The sequence below is a fragment of the Neolamprologus multifasciatus genome, chromosome 5, assembly GCF_963576455.1.
Source record: "Neolamprologus multifasciatus chromosome 5, fNeoMul1.2, whole genome shotgun sequence".
In the NCBI taxonomy this organism is placed as follows: Eukaryota; Metazoa; Chordata; class Actinopteri; order Cichliformes; family Cichlidae; genus Neolamprologus; species Neolamprologus multifasciatus.
This window is the reverse complement of record NC_140443.1, coordinates 4,813,069-4,832,019: the sequence shown is the minus strand read 5'-3', so window position 1 is coordinate 4,832,019 and position 18,951 is coordinate 4,813,069. Positions and strand designations below refer to the sequence as shown.

At 38.6% G+C, this 18,951-nt stretch overlaps 1 long non-coding RNA gene across 2 annotated transcripts; it reads right to left on the bottom strand.

Moving 5' to 3' along the window:
- Nucleotides 1–421: 421 nt before the first annotated feature.
- Nucleotides 422–18,510, bottom strand: LOC146517882 (uncharacterized). Of its 2 annotated transcripts, XR_014874097.1 has the most exons (5): nt 17,177–18,510; nt 14,778–14,843; nt 10,565–10,704; nt 10,028–10,105; nt 422–8,772 (listed from the first exon to the last, which is right to left on the bottom strand). It is a non-coding gene; the product is annotated as an uncharacterized LOC146517882 (long non-coding RNA). The 2 variants fall into 2 exon arrangements; XR_014874096.1 differs by having other exon boundaries at nt 422–10,105.
- Nucleotides 18,511–18,951: the final 441 nt, after the last annotated feature.

Sequence of the window (18,951 nt, the reverse complement as noted above, 5' to 3'; positions counted from 1 at the left end):
GAGAAACTCACGCCTCTCCCATCGTTCCAATCCCAGCGGGCAGCCTTGTGGGGGTTTGAACAGCCGGTTCCGCTTTCTTAATTCTTCAATAAGTCAGGGCCAAGCCACCTCCGAACAGCCAGAACCCTGTTATCATGGTTCCGAATAGGTAGATATCTTCAGCACTCAGGCTCACCCAAGCCCAAACTTCTCGTTGAGAAAGGGGGTGTCAATTGCATTTAGGGACCAGTTGATCCAATCCATAATTCCATAATTCCTCTTTTAGGTTTTAGAGAACAGACTGTGAGAGAATGTTCCAGGGAAAGTACAAAAAAACCCCACGAGACTAGACAAGGACATAAGCAGGGAAGATAAGGGAGAGGAGAAAAGTGCGTCCGCCTCCTCCGAGAGCCAAAGAAGTGAGTAGCAAACTTAAAAAAAAAAAAAAAAAAAGGCATCCACAGCAGATGATCAGTTTCTGATGTTAACAAAGACGGAAAGAATCCCGCAAAAACCTGAAACAGAACCTGAGAGATGCATCTGACCCTTTAATTAATCTAATAATCACCAAAGCCTCACCAGAAATGGTCTGGAGAAAATGCTGAGGTATATCAGATTACTGGCTTAAAATCAGTGGCAAAAGGTCTTATGGGTTGTTGTAGCTCATGAGGTAGAGCAGGTCCATCTACTGACTGGAAGGTTAGTGGTTTGATCCCTGGCTCCGCCAGTCTCCATGCCAAGTATCCTTGGGCAAGATCTCCGATGCAGCCATCAGAGACTGAATGTGTGTGAATGTTAGCTAGAAAGCACTGAAAACCTTAGACGAAAGCACTTGTGTGAATGGGTGAATGTGGCATGATGTATAAAGCCTGTGACTGCTCCAGGAGAGTAGACAAGTGCTATATAAGGTTCAGTCCATGATTAATTTTAACTTTTTGGTTCAGGTCAGGAGAGAGGTACAACAGCAAGTGTCTATACCCATCTATAAGATGTGGTGGAGGTGCTGTCGTGGTTTGGGGCTGCATTTCAGTCAGTGGTGTTGGGGATCTTGTCAACATTCCTCCCTTGGTTCTGCTGCAATAGGCTTAGGCTGCTGGGGGCTCCCATGATGCACTGAGTGTTTCATCTTCACTCACCTTTTCCCCTCACTCTGCATTTAATCATTAACTATTATTAATCTCTCTCTATCACAACATGTCTTTAGTTCTGTCTTCCTCCCCTTACCCCCAACTAGTCACTGTAGATCAGTGCTTCTGCCTGAGCCTGGTTCTGCTAGCGCTTTCCTCCTGTTAAAAAGGAGTTTGTCCCTCTCGCCAAAGTGCTTGCTCATAGAGGGTGGGCGGTTGGGTGAGGGTCTTTTCTCTGTATTATTGTAGGGCCTTTACCTTACACTACAAAGCACCTTGAGGCAACTGTTGCCGTGATTTGGCACTATATAAATAAAATTGAACAGAATTATTTAACACAGAAAACTATAGTCAGATTTTGATCTGCAATGCAATTCCACCTGGAAAGTGTCGGATTGGCAGTGGCTTTGTTGCTCATCATGACAGTGCCCACAAACATGCTGCTAACATAGTAAAAGCATACCTAAATCAGTCGGTGTATCTTTCTACTGTACAATATAAAGCGTCTTGAGGCGACTGTTGTTGTGATTTGGCACTATATAAATAAAATTGAATTGAATTGAACTGAATTGGCTTCTCCAGAGCCAGGACCTCAAAATTACTGAAGCAGTGTGGAAACAGAACGAAAGGCAGAAGAAGAAGAAGAAGAGCTTCCTTCAAGAAACCTGGAGAAATCTTCCCGAAGACTACTTAAAGAAATTACAAGAACGCTGCCTATAAGAGTTCAGGCTGTATTGAAGAACAAAGGTGATCATGACAAATATTGACTTTCAAGCGTGTTTGAAGATTACACACTCTGTTCTTTCTGTTCTTTCCTTATATACTGTATTTCCATGTATGTTTGCATGTGTTTCAATAATCTCTGAACATGTTTCCCATTTTCCTAGTAAAATATGAAGAAAAGAGGTGTGGCTCAAGACTTTTGCACATCACTGTAAATAGTAACCTTGTTTTTTTCTCATTGGACAAATGTAATGCATTGGTAAGCGTTGCTTTTCAGATTCAAGTAGAAATATGTTTTGATTAAGAAATTCATCATTATTAATTAACAGGGTTGTTTTGTATGTAAAAACAAGGCTATAAAATTCCCAGTTGAGAAACAAGTCACCTGCAGTGTAACCACATTTGTACTGTCTAAGAGGCAAAGGGTGTGTTTACTCATTCAAACAGTAAAAGTGGCTTTATGGACTGTCTGTGTTTGCTGTGTAAACAGTTGTCTTTGTCTCCTGGCATGCTGTCATTTTCACATCATACATTAGCAACTGGGATAGATCTGAATCGAAATCTTACACATCTCAGTAGAAATAATATTTAAAAATATTAAATGATCCATATTTGAATTTTTGTAATTTCAAAAACAGCAATAATGGAAAGAATCTGCATCCTGATATTTACATTATCAATCCAGTGGAATAAAATCACAGTCACAGCCCAGTACAGCTGCGCTGTAACAATTTATAAGCACAGTTTTTATATCAAGAACATTAAAAGATTATAAATAATAAACATTTTTCATGTTTTGTAACCACCACGGAGCAAATATCCAAAAGATCAATTTCCAGACTCCATGACTTGTACCATGATATGCTCTCCTGCCAAAATTTGCCAACTCCCCCTGTACAATCAACAGTGATGCTGATGTTACACCATCCAAAATGGACTATAATCAGTGTCTGCGTGTAACCTGGCACTAAAATCGTGTTAGATGATAGCAGTTGTTTATTTAAATTTCTGTTACTGGACTAAAAGGTCGCTTTCATCTGTATTAACAGAAGATTAAAGAATTTCTGGCTAAACTGAGTTGTTGGTCTCTGTGAAAGAAACATTAGCAAAAAATGAAGGGAAAACCAAACAGACTAATTATTGTGTCCATGTTACCTTCATGTGATGCTGTTCCATCTATATTTAATGCTAGGTATACCATGTTGGTGTCGCAATGCTTTTGATGCAGTCTCATCTATCTCCTGCATAAGACCTTTATTAGACCGGCTTATTTTTCTGCACAGACTCTGTTATAGTTTTCTTTCAATCCTTAGTGTATAAAGTATGCACGTTTTGACAGTTCAGGAGTTTGAACTACAACGTGTGTGAGAGTTTGATAAGATTTTTGCAGGTGAACGAGAACATAAAGGAACACAGATAAGAAGTATAGCGTAGGGTGTGGGGTGCATTTGTCCCGAACAGGTTTTGTATCACATCACAGTAAACAGTTAAATTTGTGAATAGATGCAAATTTAAATGAGATTGGATGAGATTCTATTAACTATTACTGCCTCGAGTCAGCGATGGACAGTGAACTAAAATAAACTGATAAATATTGTGTGAAATTAATGTTAGTAGTACATGGTACTTAAAATCCTGACTGTCATCAAAGCAAAAGTAAGTAGCACAACAGAAGCTAATTGCTTATAGTCAACGTGAGCTGCAGAGCAGACTAGCTGATACTATGCACACTAGTCAGGTGCCACCACCTTCAAGGTGCACATTTAAATATCTGATGGCTAATGAACTGAAGAAGAAAAATCGTACAGCTCTCAATGATGTAAGCAACTATTGTGTCACCTGCTAAATTTTGCAATAAAAACCAATCGGCATTAGCCACTAAAACATTTTTTAGAAGTAAGACGTTTGATGTACAGTTTTTCTTGATTGACTTGACTGCTGCATGACAGCAAACTCCACATTTTCCAAACAGTTAACACACAGACCTAAACAGAGGCTCTCATTGTCAAAGTGGCACGTTTTGTTTGCATAAGGCTCTAACCGTGCCAAAACATTTGAAATATGAAACAAAAGCAAATGTTGCCTTCAAATAAAATAGCTTGCAAACACGTGTGAGCTCTTCCAGTCAGTCATTACACAATGGACAGCAAAATACAAAATACAACACTCAGTGCAAATCACTGCACCATTGCTTGTCAGTGTAGCCCATTACATAGCCTCCGTGTTATCTTTCCACATGTGTCAAATTTTGCTTCTTGCAATGAGTTGGACTGAAATAAATAAATGTGTGCTTTCTGTTTGGTTACCATAGCTAAAACAGTGGGGTTTGGACTGCTTGAATGACATCTGTGTCAATCCATTGAGAAAAGGTTAACACATTTCCAAAAGGTGTCTTCTGCTCTGATGAGATAGTGATGATAAAAACTGAGTGGATCCCAGTTTCCTTAGGCAGGTCAAAGCAATCAAGAAAAACTGTAATGTGGATGGGCAGCAGTAAATTGACACCATAGATTTCCACAGTAGTACAACCACCTGGCTAAGACTGGAAGTCCCCTTCATGCAGACACCATATAACACCCCCAGGACCTCTAGGGCAGGGGTGGGCAATCTCAGTCCACGAGGGCCGGTGTCCCTGCAGGTTTTAGATGTGTCCTTGAACCAACACAGCTGATTTAAATGGCTAAATTAGCTCCTCAACATGTCCTGGTAACGAACTAATCATGTGATTCAGGTGTGTTGACCCAAGGTGAGATCTAAAACCTGCAGGGACACCGGCCTTCGTGGACTGAGATTGCCCACCCCTGCTCTAGGTGTCATGTCATGTGATGCACTGCAAAAGAGCTGAAGTCCCGTGGCTTAAGTGTGAGGCCTACATGGATTGGGCTTGTTTCGGCCCATCCCATCAACGCTTGATTAGTCTGGAATCTGAGGTATTTAGAAGTTGGATTAATGCCCTCACCTCTGTAATGTCTTCTTTAAGCATTTAATAGAGAGGCGAGATGTATTGTCTTGGTGGGAAAGGCGTCAAAGCAAGGCGTTGCAATGAGAGGGTGTGCTTGCTCTGCACAATGTTTAGTGGCGTGCTACATTTCAAAGAAAATATCAACATGAAGACCAAGCCTAGCATAACACTTTAATGAGATGTTGAGAATTATATATATATAATATATATATAATACTGGTTTCTGCAGGTGTTATCTGAATTTTATGAGCCTGGTTTGCATTGCAGAAAACTTTTTGTTTAGTTTTTTTCACAGTCTTGAGTTTAAAATTAAAGGACTAAGGATGAGATATGCAGTTAGTGGGGTTAGGTTGATTGATCATTCTAAATTGCCCATACGTGTGAATCTGATGGTTGTCTGTCTCTAAGTGTTGGCCCTGCAACAGACTGGCGACCGGTCCAGGGTGTACCCGCCTCTCGCCCCATGGTAGCTGGGATAAGCTCCAGCGCCCACGCGACCCTGTAAAGGATAGGTGGAAGAGAATGGCTGGATAGATGGTAAAAAAATGCACTTTGCAAGTAGAGAGCTCTTCTTTCCTGTAACAAGAAAAGAGGCCTCTTGCCTGTGTTTGAAGAAGAACATAGATAACGCCTTAGTCTGTGGCTGCACGTGTGATGGTTTTAGAGAATAACCATGAGGACAGTTTGATGTTAACATGAGAGGTGAGCAGGTGAGTACTCTCTGACACCAGGAAGTGGCTGCATTAGCACTGCTCATGGAAAACAAAGATTTGACCTACTCTGGGAAAAGCAAAAGCCTACTGACTCACTGATACACTGACACGCTGACCCACAGACCCACTGTTTGCTGTTTGCCACTAAGTCCCTAATCCTTTACTCCACTCACAATCCCGAAAATCCTCTAGGGAGGGTTAAGGTGTCCGTCAGACTTGTTCCCCCCACCCCCCGCAGTGTCATGACAGGACAAGACGGTAAGAAACTCTCCCACACTCTGTCCTTTCTCCCAGCAGACGTTCAGGCGAACAGTAAACAACACTCAGACATCTACTCACAGTAATGATCGCACCATATACTAACTATGCTTTGACACACTGTTTTACTGTCCATTCTAAGATTCTTGAAGGAAAGTGTCTGATTTATTTGACCTGACTAGTCAAATCAAATCTTTAAAGAGGTCAGATTTAATTTTGCAATAGGACACTGGCCGGCTGACTAATAGTGCAATTTATTATTTCAGGTATTTCATTCTTTTGTACATGTATGTACATGTCTTGGTAATTGCTGATACTGATTAAACAGCAATATCAAAACTTGACTTAAACATAAAAGTGAGCATTAATATGTCCAATGGGTATACAAGCTGTAAAAGGACAGAATACAAAAACATCTTATTACTTGTTAAATCTGTTTTGTTGCCATTTAAACTTTTACATTTTTGGACATCCAGGTCAACTGAAGTTATATCTTGATAGTCATTTTAGATGGGCCTGTATCTTCTGTGTTGCCTGTGTACTTCAATGTACAAGTACAATGTACAGAGCACTCAAATAACTCCTAAATCCACAGGATGATCCCATTACATCAGGCCTAGTTACCTCTTTTATCTCTATGTGTTACATCAGTGTGTTACATTACTTTGACTTGCTGGGCACAGTCAAAGAGGTCATTTGCCAAAGGTTTTCTCTGAATAAATTAAATTAAAAAATTAAAGATCATTTAATTGATCATGCCATCCCATTTATAATAGATAAAAAGAAGCAGAAATGCTGTCACATTAATAGGTCACATAAAAAGACCGTAGCTGTTCAAAAGGCTTGGACCAATTTAGTATTTTGGTGTGTTTGGAACGTCAATGTTTTTTGTTTTTCTTCTTCTTTTTAGCGGGGTCATACTAACTTAGAGAAAGTAACGGGTCACACACTGGATTATCTTTTCTAAAAGTCATTAGAGGTTAGAGTGCAGAAGAGATCCACCTGAAATTTTATATAAACATTTAAGTTAGCCTACATCATGCATCAGCTGTCTTATTTGCACCACTCCATATGACACATAACAATGCCGCAATACAGACTCACTACATTTCATTATCTTAACTGCCTATCAGGGTTGCTTTCAGATGGGTACTGGTGAGCTGGAGCCTACCCCAGCTGTTACAGGGCAAGAGCTGGGATGAAGGGATTATGGGATAGACTCAAAATATTTATACCTAAAAATGCTAACTTAAGTATTTTAATTACATGTAAATTTAAACATAATTTTGTTTCATAAGTACAACGTAAAATGTTAAATTTATTAGAACTGTATAAAAGAAATGTACTTGATTGATATACATTCAGTTTACATCAGGCATATTCTCCTCAATGATTAGTTATGTAAATCAATCAGTGTTGGGAAGGTTACTTTTAAAATGTATTCCATTACAGAATACAGAATACATGCCCCAAAATGTATTCTGTAACGTATTCCGTTACGTTACTCAATGAGAGTAACGTATTCTGAATACTTTGGATTACTTAATATATTATCATGCTGTTTACAACTACATGAATGTACTATTGCTGTGATTTATTACTGTTACTGAAGGTCCGCGGCTCCGAACCGTAGTAAAGGGACCTCTGGCTAATACGTCGGGTTCCATGTCGGCTCGTAGCCGAAAACTAGCTTTACTTTGTTGTCTGGGTCAACTTTGCTAGCGAGAGACAGAGAGAGGCGTTGAACGGCTGCTCCAAAGGAACTTATTGTTTTTGGAGGAAAACACGAACACGGTGTACAGTCGAGTCTTAATAGCTTACTTACAACTGGGCTCGTCAGGCTCTCTTCTTGGCTGCAGTGGTTATTATTATATTTACATGCTTCCAGCTCCCGTTTTTGCTCGATGACAGCTCGTACTTTTCCTTTTTCTCCCTCCCTCGCTCACAGACACATAACGGGTATGGCAGTCCATTCTCCCTGCAGCACGGACTACACTGCCCATGATGCTACATTCTTTAGAGCTATACCTGTAGCATTCTGCCTATTAGCTTAGCACAACAACAACAAAAAGGCCTCTCTCACCCAGGAAACACGCAGAGAGAGAGCGGCACCCTGTAACCATGGCAACCGTAACGCTGCCGCCTGGAACAACAGAACGTAGCTGTCAAACAAAACCCAAACAGTCCTGACCCGCCACAATATGAAACAGGGAAGTACCGCAGTGTAATCCATTTATTTCAACAAAGTAACTGTATTCTAAATACCACCTTTTTAAACGGTAACTGTAACGGAATACAGTTACTCATATTTTGGATTTTAAATACGTAACGGCGGTACATGTATTCCGTTACTCCCCAACACTGAAATCAATAGACCTTCGATTTCATATATTTCAGATATATTTTACTCACGATTATTGCTTTATGCTTATGAAGGTCAAGAACCATTTTTGGAGTGCATTTTGTCCAAGTATGTCCTAACAAAATGTAGAAAATCTGTCAGATAATGAGGCATAATTAGCACACAGTGTGTTAACGTCATAGACTACAGGCCACAAAAAAGGGTCACAGAACTTCAAAATAAAAAAAAATGAAAAATGCCTTGTTTTTGTATAAAAATGGGTTGCAGAAATGGCACAATCTTAATTTTGTTGTTACTAGTTACCTAAAGCAGAAAAATACTAATTTAAGATGAATAAATCTTAAATTGATTTCTTAAATACCAAATTATTCCAAAACATTTTTAAAATTTCATATAAAATGTGTTATCATTTAAAAGTTCCAACAAATTAACTGGAAGTTTTTTTGCTGGCATAGTTCCACTGTTTACAAAAGTCAACATCAGACACAAACTTTCACTCTTGGTGGCGTTGTTTAAGTGATGAGTCTGAGGGTCATTCATTCAGATATACTACAGAAATCCAATTAAGTCAACCCCTACTTTGCTGTGATCGTGCTCTTCCCTCTGTCACGTTTCCACCAAGAATCAAAAAGTCCAACATACTGAACTCTGCACAAACAAAACAATAACAGGAGAAGAGGTCTGACTTATTACACACAACAAAGCCTTTATTTATAGCTAAATTTTACATAAATTCAATTAACTAATTATTAAGAGTTAATATTTATGAGGTATTCTCTTTCAAATCTTTGAGGGAGCAGATTAATAAAAATATTATACCTGGAATCAGAAATAAGTGCAATGTTCTAAAAGTGGCACCAATTAGAAGAATAGATATGACTGGAGGGAATACTATCTGCTATAAGTGTTATTTAAAGTTTGGTCAGGAGAGGGCACTAGACTTATTGTTTGTTTGTATGCGTCAGTAAGCAATACTGGCAATGAAGATGGGAGCTAAATCTACAGCTATTCAAGGCATTCCTTAAAAACGCTCCTTGTAATGTTGTGATTAAGTTCTACCCTGATGCCAAACCCAGCTGGGACCACAGGAGAACACTGGATGGGAAACATTTTATGCATCTTCTTTAGAAAAATGTTGCCGAGTCTCTGCTGTAAAGGGAATCCAGTACACTATTAAGGAAAGACACCCAGCACCTGAACCATATTCCACGGAATTGCACAACTACCCAAAGGACACAGCTATTTCAGTCCTCGGTTCAAATGTTAGCGTTTATTTTTTGTTAATTATAGGGTGGAAAACACACACAAGGTTACTTCTAGATGTCTGACTTCTGACAATGTAATGAGCATATCACTGTAATGAGTCTGGGCATGCCAAAGTAGGATTTTTCTAGTTAACTTTAGTTTTATGAGCGATTAGTCAGCAGTGTCTGCAATACAAGCCTTTGCTTGTTGGTAAAAAACAAATGCACTATCGGAGAAGTAACATTTCCTTAATCAAGAGGTAAATCAGAAGCTCTGATGCCTTGCAAACACTTGGGATGTTTACTGTCCAGTTTGCATGGTGCAAATGGCTTTTTAGAGCAGGATGCAGCAAGATGTCAGTGTGACATAGAGGCTGATGTTATTTTGGGGGCACTAAAAACCTAGGCCTAAGACAAAACATGCAGGAGTTGACCAGAACACTGCTTTTTTCCCTTGCCAGAAAGGTCTCTATAAGCCTTCTCTCCAGCTACAATAGAAGGATAATAGGTGCTAAGCCTGAAGCAAATCAGTGTGTGTGCCAACATTTCTTGTCCAAACATATTTAAATGGGCACATTATAAATGTCTATCAGTGATATCAGTGCTATTCTTTGTACATATCAACCAGTAACATGTCTATACTTCCTAATGACACTTACCTGACAGCTTACATTTCTGACCACAAAGACCACCCAACATCAAGACAGCACCACGTTGTCAACCATCTTTGGCATCATCTAAAGTTGAAATAACATGAGATGCATTGATACAAACAAACACTGTACAGATATGTGGATAAAACGTAACAGATATACTCATGTGTTTCCTCAGCCACACATGAAAGCCACTTAGAGACAATTTTATGATGATGCATGAAAATGTGTCAAGACCTGGGCTCAAATACTACCTCAAACACGAATGTGAAAAACATGCCAAGTGCTGAAAGTGGTCCTGACATATGGGCTGTTTGCAGTTTAGTAAGCAAGAATGTCATCGTCAACAAGAAAAAAGGTCATGGATGTTGGGTGCCCTTGTTTGTGTCTGTTGTCTCTTCAGCTGAAATAGCTATGAATCTTGGCCATGCTGACCACTTACGCATTTTGCAGTGTGTGCAAACTCTTTGTAACATAGTAACTAACACTTCAAATGACATGACTGACGCACAACCTTCAACATAAATATATTCTTTCACATACCTTGCTTGAACATTTCTTGCTTGAGACTTTTGGAAGCACCTTTCTTGTCAACATGTACACGGGATGTGGGGGTACAGGTAGAACCTTGGAAAATGGTTCCAGAGACAGCCATCAACAGTTTCCCAGACTAGTTTGAGACACTGCAACAACCAAAATGAGAAAGTCGCAAACATGCATTACAGACTTGCCCCTCAACACAGACAGAAAGAAGAGTTTGAGATACAGCAGCTGAGGAATGACATTCCTGATGCATCTCAAACATCTTTGCCCATTTCTGCCATGGACCGCCACAAATGTGGTCTGAATACTGCCAGGGGAACTTATTTACATCACAAATAGTTACAAGCCAAATGGCTTCCCTCAGTTCTTCCCAATCTCATGCCAATATTTTCTGTATCGTCTGTCTGAGTCATTTGAATGTGGGCACAGCAGATCTCAGGTAAGTGTACCTGGAATAAGCCCTAATGAGCAAGCCAGTTGGTAACACCCAGCAGCCCCTTTGGGAGTAACTAAATACAGCTCAACAACAGTGCTCTGGTGAAGACCAAATGTCTTTGACCAAAGCCAAAATATGAAACTTGTCAGCTGTTCCTCATGGTTTGTGCTGCTGGTCTACCTTTGGGCATTCAACACCGGAACTATAAGACTTTGGTTTAGAACAGAAGATCGAGCTCCTGGAAATGAATGTAACGGAAAAGCAGATCCTTCTCAGAGAATAAATTCGGTCAGCAACCATTTTTTGCACATTCTACAAAGTTAGGTGACAGTGTTAATAGCTGGTGAAACGAATGTGGCCCTCTGGCTTACATTGGATCAATGAACAAACATTTATTTTGGCTCCTCACCAAATGGAACATCTCTTTCTCGTACATTCATTGGCACAAGAATAAACAATATTTCTGCCACTAATTTTAAGATTTTTGACCAAAAAAAAAAAAAAAAAAAGGTGACAAGAGAACAATAACATGTTTGAACATAAAACCTGGACCATAATGTGTCTTCTCCAGAATAGATTAAATTGCCTGCTTTATGTCACTTGACAGCAAAACACACCATGAATATAATGATATTTAGATTAATCCCAGATTTCAAACATCTACCAAATATACAGATAACTTTACCAAATTGTACTGCAGTGTATCAAGTTCTACTAACATGCCCAGTTTTCTGAATTGCTGGGGAACCTCTACAAATTGTTGGTGCATTTCATTTTTTTAAACCAGGGGTCTTTAACTAAAATGAGCTGTGGGCCACTTTAGTGTTCAAGTAGTACAAAAAACAACAACAACAACAAACAAACAAGAAAACACCCACAAATATTTCCAGAAATGTAGTGTTTTGTTTGTTTTTTCACATTTCAAATATTGCATAACAAGACAAAACTGCAAATGTGAAAGCAATTTCTTTTTCTCACTCTTAACTAACTGAAGCCTTTCATTGAACTGCAAATTAAACAAATTGGTACTCTCTTTCTGGACACGTGGCAGCACTTCTGCTATAATTTTCTTTGTATTTAACAAAATAAAAATGCAGATATAAGGTACACATTAGTTTTTGACACGTAAATATACGGGCCACAAGTAGGGGTTGATGTGGGCCGCAAGTGGCCCTCGGGCCGCGCGTTTGAGACCCTTGTTTTAAACTTTTGATTCCACTACAAACGGATCATTTAACCTGCAACTCCTAGTTTGGCCTCTGGGGACAGCGGAAAACAATTAAAACACTGATACACTCACATTGATGCATCACCTTTAGTTGAAATGATGACAACAGCTCATTTTAAAGTGAATCAAGGCAATGATCAGCTTTAGCATTCGTTTAGAGTCATATCTCAGTCTGTCTTTAAAGTGTAAGTCAAGCTTTCGCTTTACATTTCACTTTGCTGATTCTAGATTGGAACAGCTCTGCTGCAGCTAAATGGATCAGCTGTGGACTAGGCTGAGGCGCATAACCACCTAAAGGAAACAGTGAAGTAAATGCAGACAAAAGTTCTGATTAGGAAAACTGCAAACCTAATAGCAATGAAAATTGTGAAAGAGTAAAGAAAATGTTTCAAATTTCAGTGTATATACAGTATGTGGCCAGTGGGAAGTGTAAAGGTCTTTTATATATACATATATATATATAATGTGTACTTTATGAGCACACCTCTGCCTAGTCCTGTCCTGTCTCACTTGGATGACTGGTTGACTATTAACTCAGATAATGTAATAACCATTCACAGCAGTGAAGTCCTCCAGGCTCCAGGAGTCCAGGTCATCCTGTCTAGCTTCAGCCATTTAACTCCAGATTTGGCTCCTGAGCTGCTTAATGGTCGCTGAGTTTTACTGGTATTTAGTCATGATTAGGTTTATGGTACTTAGTTTTTGAGGAAATCTGCCTACCATGGCTGAAATGAGAGCTGTACGAGTGAATGAAAGTAAAAGTTGTGTGACAGAAAGCAAAAACACCGTGAGAAAGGCACCATTAATTTCCACAGACCTGAGGAGAACTGTAGAGTTGAATGATTATTCAGTGTGGGTGTCTCGAGACACAACCCCTACAGTGTTCCTGATCCATTGTTTTCATGATCCATTGTTAGTGTAAACATACTGATTGATCATGTTTTAAGTATCCTAGTGTTTATTCCATGTACAACCACTACTGTTTAGTTTATAATAACAAGAAAAGAACATCAGTAAGAGGTCAAACTGTGACCACGGGATCCCCCAAAGAGTGTTGCTGTTGGAAAATACATAAATGCTCTTACTTTATTAAGAACATTTTTCACGGGCAGAGACAACTGTATAAAAACTCAACTTCAGAAACTGGGAAAACAGCAAAGTCGGAGAAATGATCGACTTTGTGTCGTTTTCAGCCGGAGCTTGAGCTGTGTGTGGTGGTCTTCCACAATGAGTTTTTGATACAGCCATCAGAGGGAGCCAAACTCATCACTGTTTTATTCTAAACACAACGAATGAAAAATATGTGGGAAAATGTAATTGTGTGGGGAAAAAATCCCACCTTTTTCAGATTCTGAATGAAACTTTTCAAACACATCTTCAGATTAAGAATCTTCTACGATTCTGTAAAGCAGGTGGGTTGTGAGAAAGTGTTTCAATGAGGACAGGGGCTGCTGTTTTTAAGTAGTCTGTGATCCAGCAGGAACTTGCATCAGCACAGCTCAGGGAATTAATGTCACAGTCCTCACTGTTTCACCTTAACCCACACTCAGGTCTTACCACACTCAGTTTCCTGTGGAGACCTAATTCTGTCAGACACAACTAAACAGAATCCATCCAATCAAGTTCTTGTACACAAGCTTCTCAGGTGTGTATTGTCACAGCTTAAAGATAATTAAATAAGTAAATGGCGCAGTTTGTTGGTGAAATATTAAAAACAAAGCCATTTACTTGGGTAAATTAGGTCAGTACGTTTTAAACTGAAAGACGCAAAATGTAACACAAGAGCAAAGCAGGCTCCTTTCTTTGATCTTCTTTAACTGATTACATTGAAAACGCAGATGCAGCTACTCATGCTTGGCATACTAAATGTGGATATTATCCTTTCACTTAGCTGCTACATCCATCCATCCACCCATTTTCTTCTACCTATCCAAATCAGGGTCGCTGGAGCTTATAACAGCTCTCATATGGTGAAAGACGGGGTAGAGAAGTCTGTCACAGGGTGGTTTAGTTGATAGACCTTGGAAAAATGAAAAGTTCATTACAAATCTTTATGTGGAGCAGCACAGTGGTGTGGTGGTTAGTACTGTTACCTCATAGCAAGAAGGTCCTGAACTCCAAACCAGTATCTGGCTGGGTTTTTCCTGCATGGCGGTCTCCCTGGGTCTGTGTGGGACTGAACTGGATTTGCAGAAAAAAAAATCAATAGATGGAAGTTTTTTATTGGAGTTTGCATGTTCTCCCCGTGTTTGCGTGGGTTCCCTCCGGGTACTCTGGCTTCCTCCCACCGTCCAAAGACATGCAGCTTGTGGGGATAGGTTAATTGGAAAATCCAAATTGCCATTAGGTGTGAATGTGCGAGTGAATGTGAGTGCGAATGGTTGTCTGGCCCTGCGACAGACTGGCGACCTGTCCAGGGTGTACCCCACCTCTCGCCCTATGACAGCTGGGATAGGCTCCAGCGCCCCCCGCGACCCTGAAAAGGAGAAGCGGAAGCGAATGGATGGATGGATGGAAGTTTTTTATGTGACATTTGAATCCATACATACCCATCCGACAACATAAAGTGTCATCAGATTTCCTCTCCTGATTCATAACTGGTGGAACTTGTAGATCTGCAACATTGAAACATAACAGTTCAACATTTGACTGAACATGCGACACAATGGCTGTAAATGTTTTTAGTAATTTCACAAAATTGTTGGTTAAGCAGCATATCTGAAGTTCTCTTTGTCATCTCATTCATTAAGGTAAGGGGGGAATGTAATCATCCATTGGGTCACTTAAGATAAGTGATAAAAGCATACAGTGTGTTTTATGCACAAATATAGGGAGCATATGTACACAAGTTATACCTTATCCTACTAAATGATATCACTCTCCATATTTTTATAGATTTGCAAGTGTAAATGGTGTGTATAGGACATTCTTGGTGTTTCCCGGTGTTTTGGTTTGCCCTGTTTTCATCTTTTATGATGCTGCCCTCTGGTGACCGTCAGTCAAATAAGAGAAAAAGTTTTCAAAATGAAATGTCTCATAAAGGGAAAAAATGAAAACATTTCACACTTCATCATTATCACTGTTTACAAAATGATTTAGTTTCATTTAATTAATCTACAATTGAATAGTGAAATAATTTAAATTTAAATTGTTTTCATTTACTGTTATTTAGATTCATATTATTTAGTAACAACATTTATATGAAGAAATATACTTCACATAGCAAGAAAGAAAAAAACTGTTTATTATAATATATATAAACTGCATATTCATATAATGATGTGTTGTCCTTGTTTTATCTATTTAATATCACAGTTTTTCATTTGCAACCCTTATCAAAATCAGAGTAAAGTAAAAATAAAGTTATTAAACTTCTGAAGTTTTAGTAATTAAACACAAAAATACCACAAATAATTCAAATAATGCAAATAATAAAATGTCTTCATTGAATTTGTTGTTTAAATTGTTTTTCAGTCTATTGAAAATGCATTTAAAAACATACTTTGCATTAGTGTCTAATGACTATCAGCCAGTGCTGTAAAATGTTTATCATCCACGCCTCCATCACTTCATGTTCTTAGTTGATCAGCTATATTATGTATTCATTACTCTGTAAGCAGAGTTCCCTTTGTAGTATATTAAAAGCTATTGTTAGATAGATTAGATAGATAGAGATATAGGCAGTAGCAAAACACTGTAGACCTCAGATAAAAGAAAACCAAACCAAAATTAAAACAGAAATCTTCAGCATATTATATTTTTATGCAATTTTAACAAAAAACAACAAAACCTAAATAATATAGGTGATACAATTTGGGAAGATTTGGCTAAATTGCAGAAAACAAATTTATCATTTACTTTAAATAACTAATACATATCAAATACTCTGCTGTATCTTTTATGACACACACACACACACACACACACACACACGCACACTGGCCTTGCAGCTGCAGTCAAAGAGACTTTGGCTGTTGCATTGGCTTCTTTGTAAAACCATGCCTGTGGAGGCATTTCCTGATTATTAACTTTAGATAATTTATCCCTGAAATAAAAATCTGATTCCAAACTCTGATGCCGATCTCCAGCTCGCACCGTGCACAAGCTGGACTGTAACATAAACTAGTCCTCCCACTGTCCTAGAAGTGATCCCAGCCTTACTCTGGGAGTAACTGGCTGACTGAGGATGTTTGTCAGCCAGCGTGTCTAACCTGAGCCTTGTTGGCTAAAAGCTCGTGTTCATGTGCAAGCATGTGTTTAGTCTTTCTTTTCTCTTCTACCCACCTGCCATGGTCTTCTTTGTGTTTGCATATTTACAACAGACTCCTGATGATGCTGACTTCTACATAGTTTATGCTTCTTTACAGTTTATTATACTTTTAATCGTTTCATAATTTAATTTGATTTATATAAATTTCCCATGTTGACTTCATACTTTTCTGTGATCATTTGTGATGAATTGACTAGAAGGAGCTACAGAGGGGTTTAACAGGTATACTAGTCTAACTAGCATGTCAAAACACTTGGTTTAAGATTCATCCCTTTCTAGACAACAAGATGATATTTAATCAATGTAAAACTCTAACTGTATTCACTGTAGTTAAATAAGCCCATTTAAACATGGTTTTATTAGTATTCATGCATGTAAAATATTTGCACTGATGTTTCGGATAAACTGACTAATTGATTGGTCTCTGTTTAATAAAAACTGATCATATATATATTTTTGGAATTGACAAATCAGCTGAACAAATGCATTAAAGAAATGTTGTAAAACGGAGAACAATGGCATTTTTCTGCACTCCAGTGGAACTACTGTTGCTATTTCATCTATGCAGTACAAAATAAATGCTGCAGATTTGACGGCAAACGTGGTCCCTGTTGTTAATATGCTTTGTAAAAACCACTACTCTTGATAAACACTGCAAGACCTCTGTGCAGCACTTACCTCTTCCACTGCAGTGACTGAAGGCATACTGTTCCTCCTCTCATGTTGCTTATCCCCTGCAGTCCTTCTTCTCCAGTTTCCCCCTCTCCAGTGTGCAAGGGCCTGGTGCAGGCACAGCGCACCCTTATATGCACTACCTGCATAGCTGCAGTACTGTCAGCCCGGGACCCCGGGCCAATGGGAATAAAACATGTGCAAAGGACCATCTGCAATGGAAAACGAAATCCTGTAAAAGATTTGGTGGATTTTGCAGCACGGGGGAATGGCGTCCAGCTGCCTTGGGTCTTAGTGACAGATGCTTTCTCTCCCTCTCACTTGGCTAACATGCATGCTTCTCTATTTCCCCCAGTGAGCTTAAATACTTAAACGGCTTCATTCAAGATGCTCCTTAACTCTCCACACATACAGCACTTTCTTTAACCTTCAACACACATTACAATAAAGATGTACTTCATGATGTAATTAAATTAGTAGTGTTTAGATAGATAGATAGATAGATAGATAGATAGATAGATAGATAGATAGATAGATAGATAGATAGATAGATAGATAGATAGATAGATAGATAGATAGATAGATAGATAGATAGATAGATAGATAGATAGATAGATAGATAGATAGATAGATAGATAGATAGATAGATAGATAGATAGATAGATAGATAGATAGATAGATAGATAGATAGATAGATAGATAGATGACAATAATAGATGATCAAGTAAACCTAAATATCTCAGTCACGCATGTAATTATGATCCACCAAACTGTATCTATTAAGGACAGTGAAAGACTTTAACAAACTAACGTCAGGTTTCAAGAAAACAACCTGATCAGTGAAGCAGCATCGTATTTACAGCTCTCAGTAGTCACCTGAACTGAAATGCCATAGCTGAAAGCTTCTTCTGTACCTACACCACAGTACCAACATTGTTTCTGATCCATCTGCTGATGTAAGCTCTATATGAGCTTCGAAGGCAGGCATCTGTAATTTTAATCCCTGTCCCATACACATTTCTTTTTCAGCCAAATTTGGGAACTTGTTGGTGTCGGTTCTATTACAAATCTCAAATCTTGGGTTGGGAGGGAGTTGATTTTTTTTTTTAATTATTATTTTTTTGTTTGTTTGTTTGTTTTTGGTTTTCTGTGTGTGGGTTCTTGGTTTTTGTTTTTTTTTTCCTTTCTTTTTTCTGTTTTATTGTTATCATCCGATTCTTAATGGCCTAATTTGTTTTGATATATGTCTTTATATCAGTTAGTGCTTGCTGTATTGGGCCTGATATGTCAAATTACATGTGCAAAACTTTATACATAAAGAGGGGGAAAAAAACAAAAAACAAATCTCAGCTATACTGCCTCTTTGAAGACATTGTATCATGCTATATTACACCCATTTCCATAATGTTACATGCAAAAGGTCAAAGGGTCAACAGACTATGTCCTTAAGGTTGTAAAGTCTACCAGTGTCATACTAATGTATATTTTCAGGGTTCATCCAGTTGTCAGAGAATAGCTTTGTATTAGGTTTTCTACGCAGTACTACTCACTTATTTTGACTTGTTTGTCAGATGAACACAATGCAGATACACAAACACGTTATTAAGACATCTCAGAAATACTTTTCTGAAGTGCGAGTGTGATTTGTCTTGTTTTTCAGTGACTCACAGTGAGTGATTCAGTAAGACAAGATTTACTTCTTCACCTTTAATCCCATCCATTGATAATCTCAAGTGAAGCCAGTGTTGGATTCTCCCTACAATCAGATTAAGCATATGGCT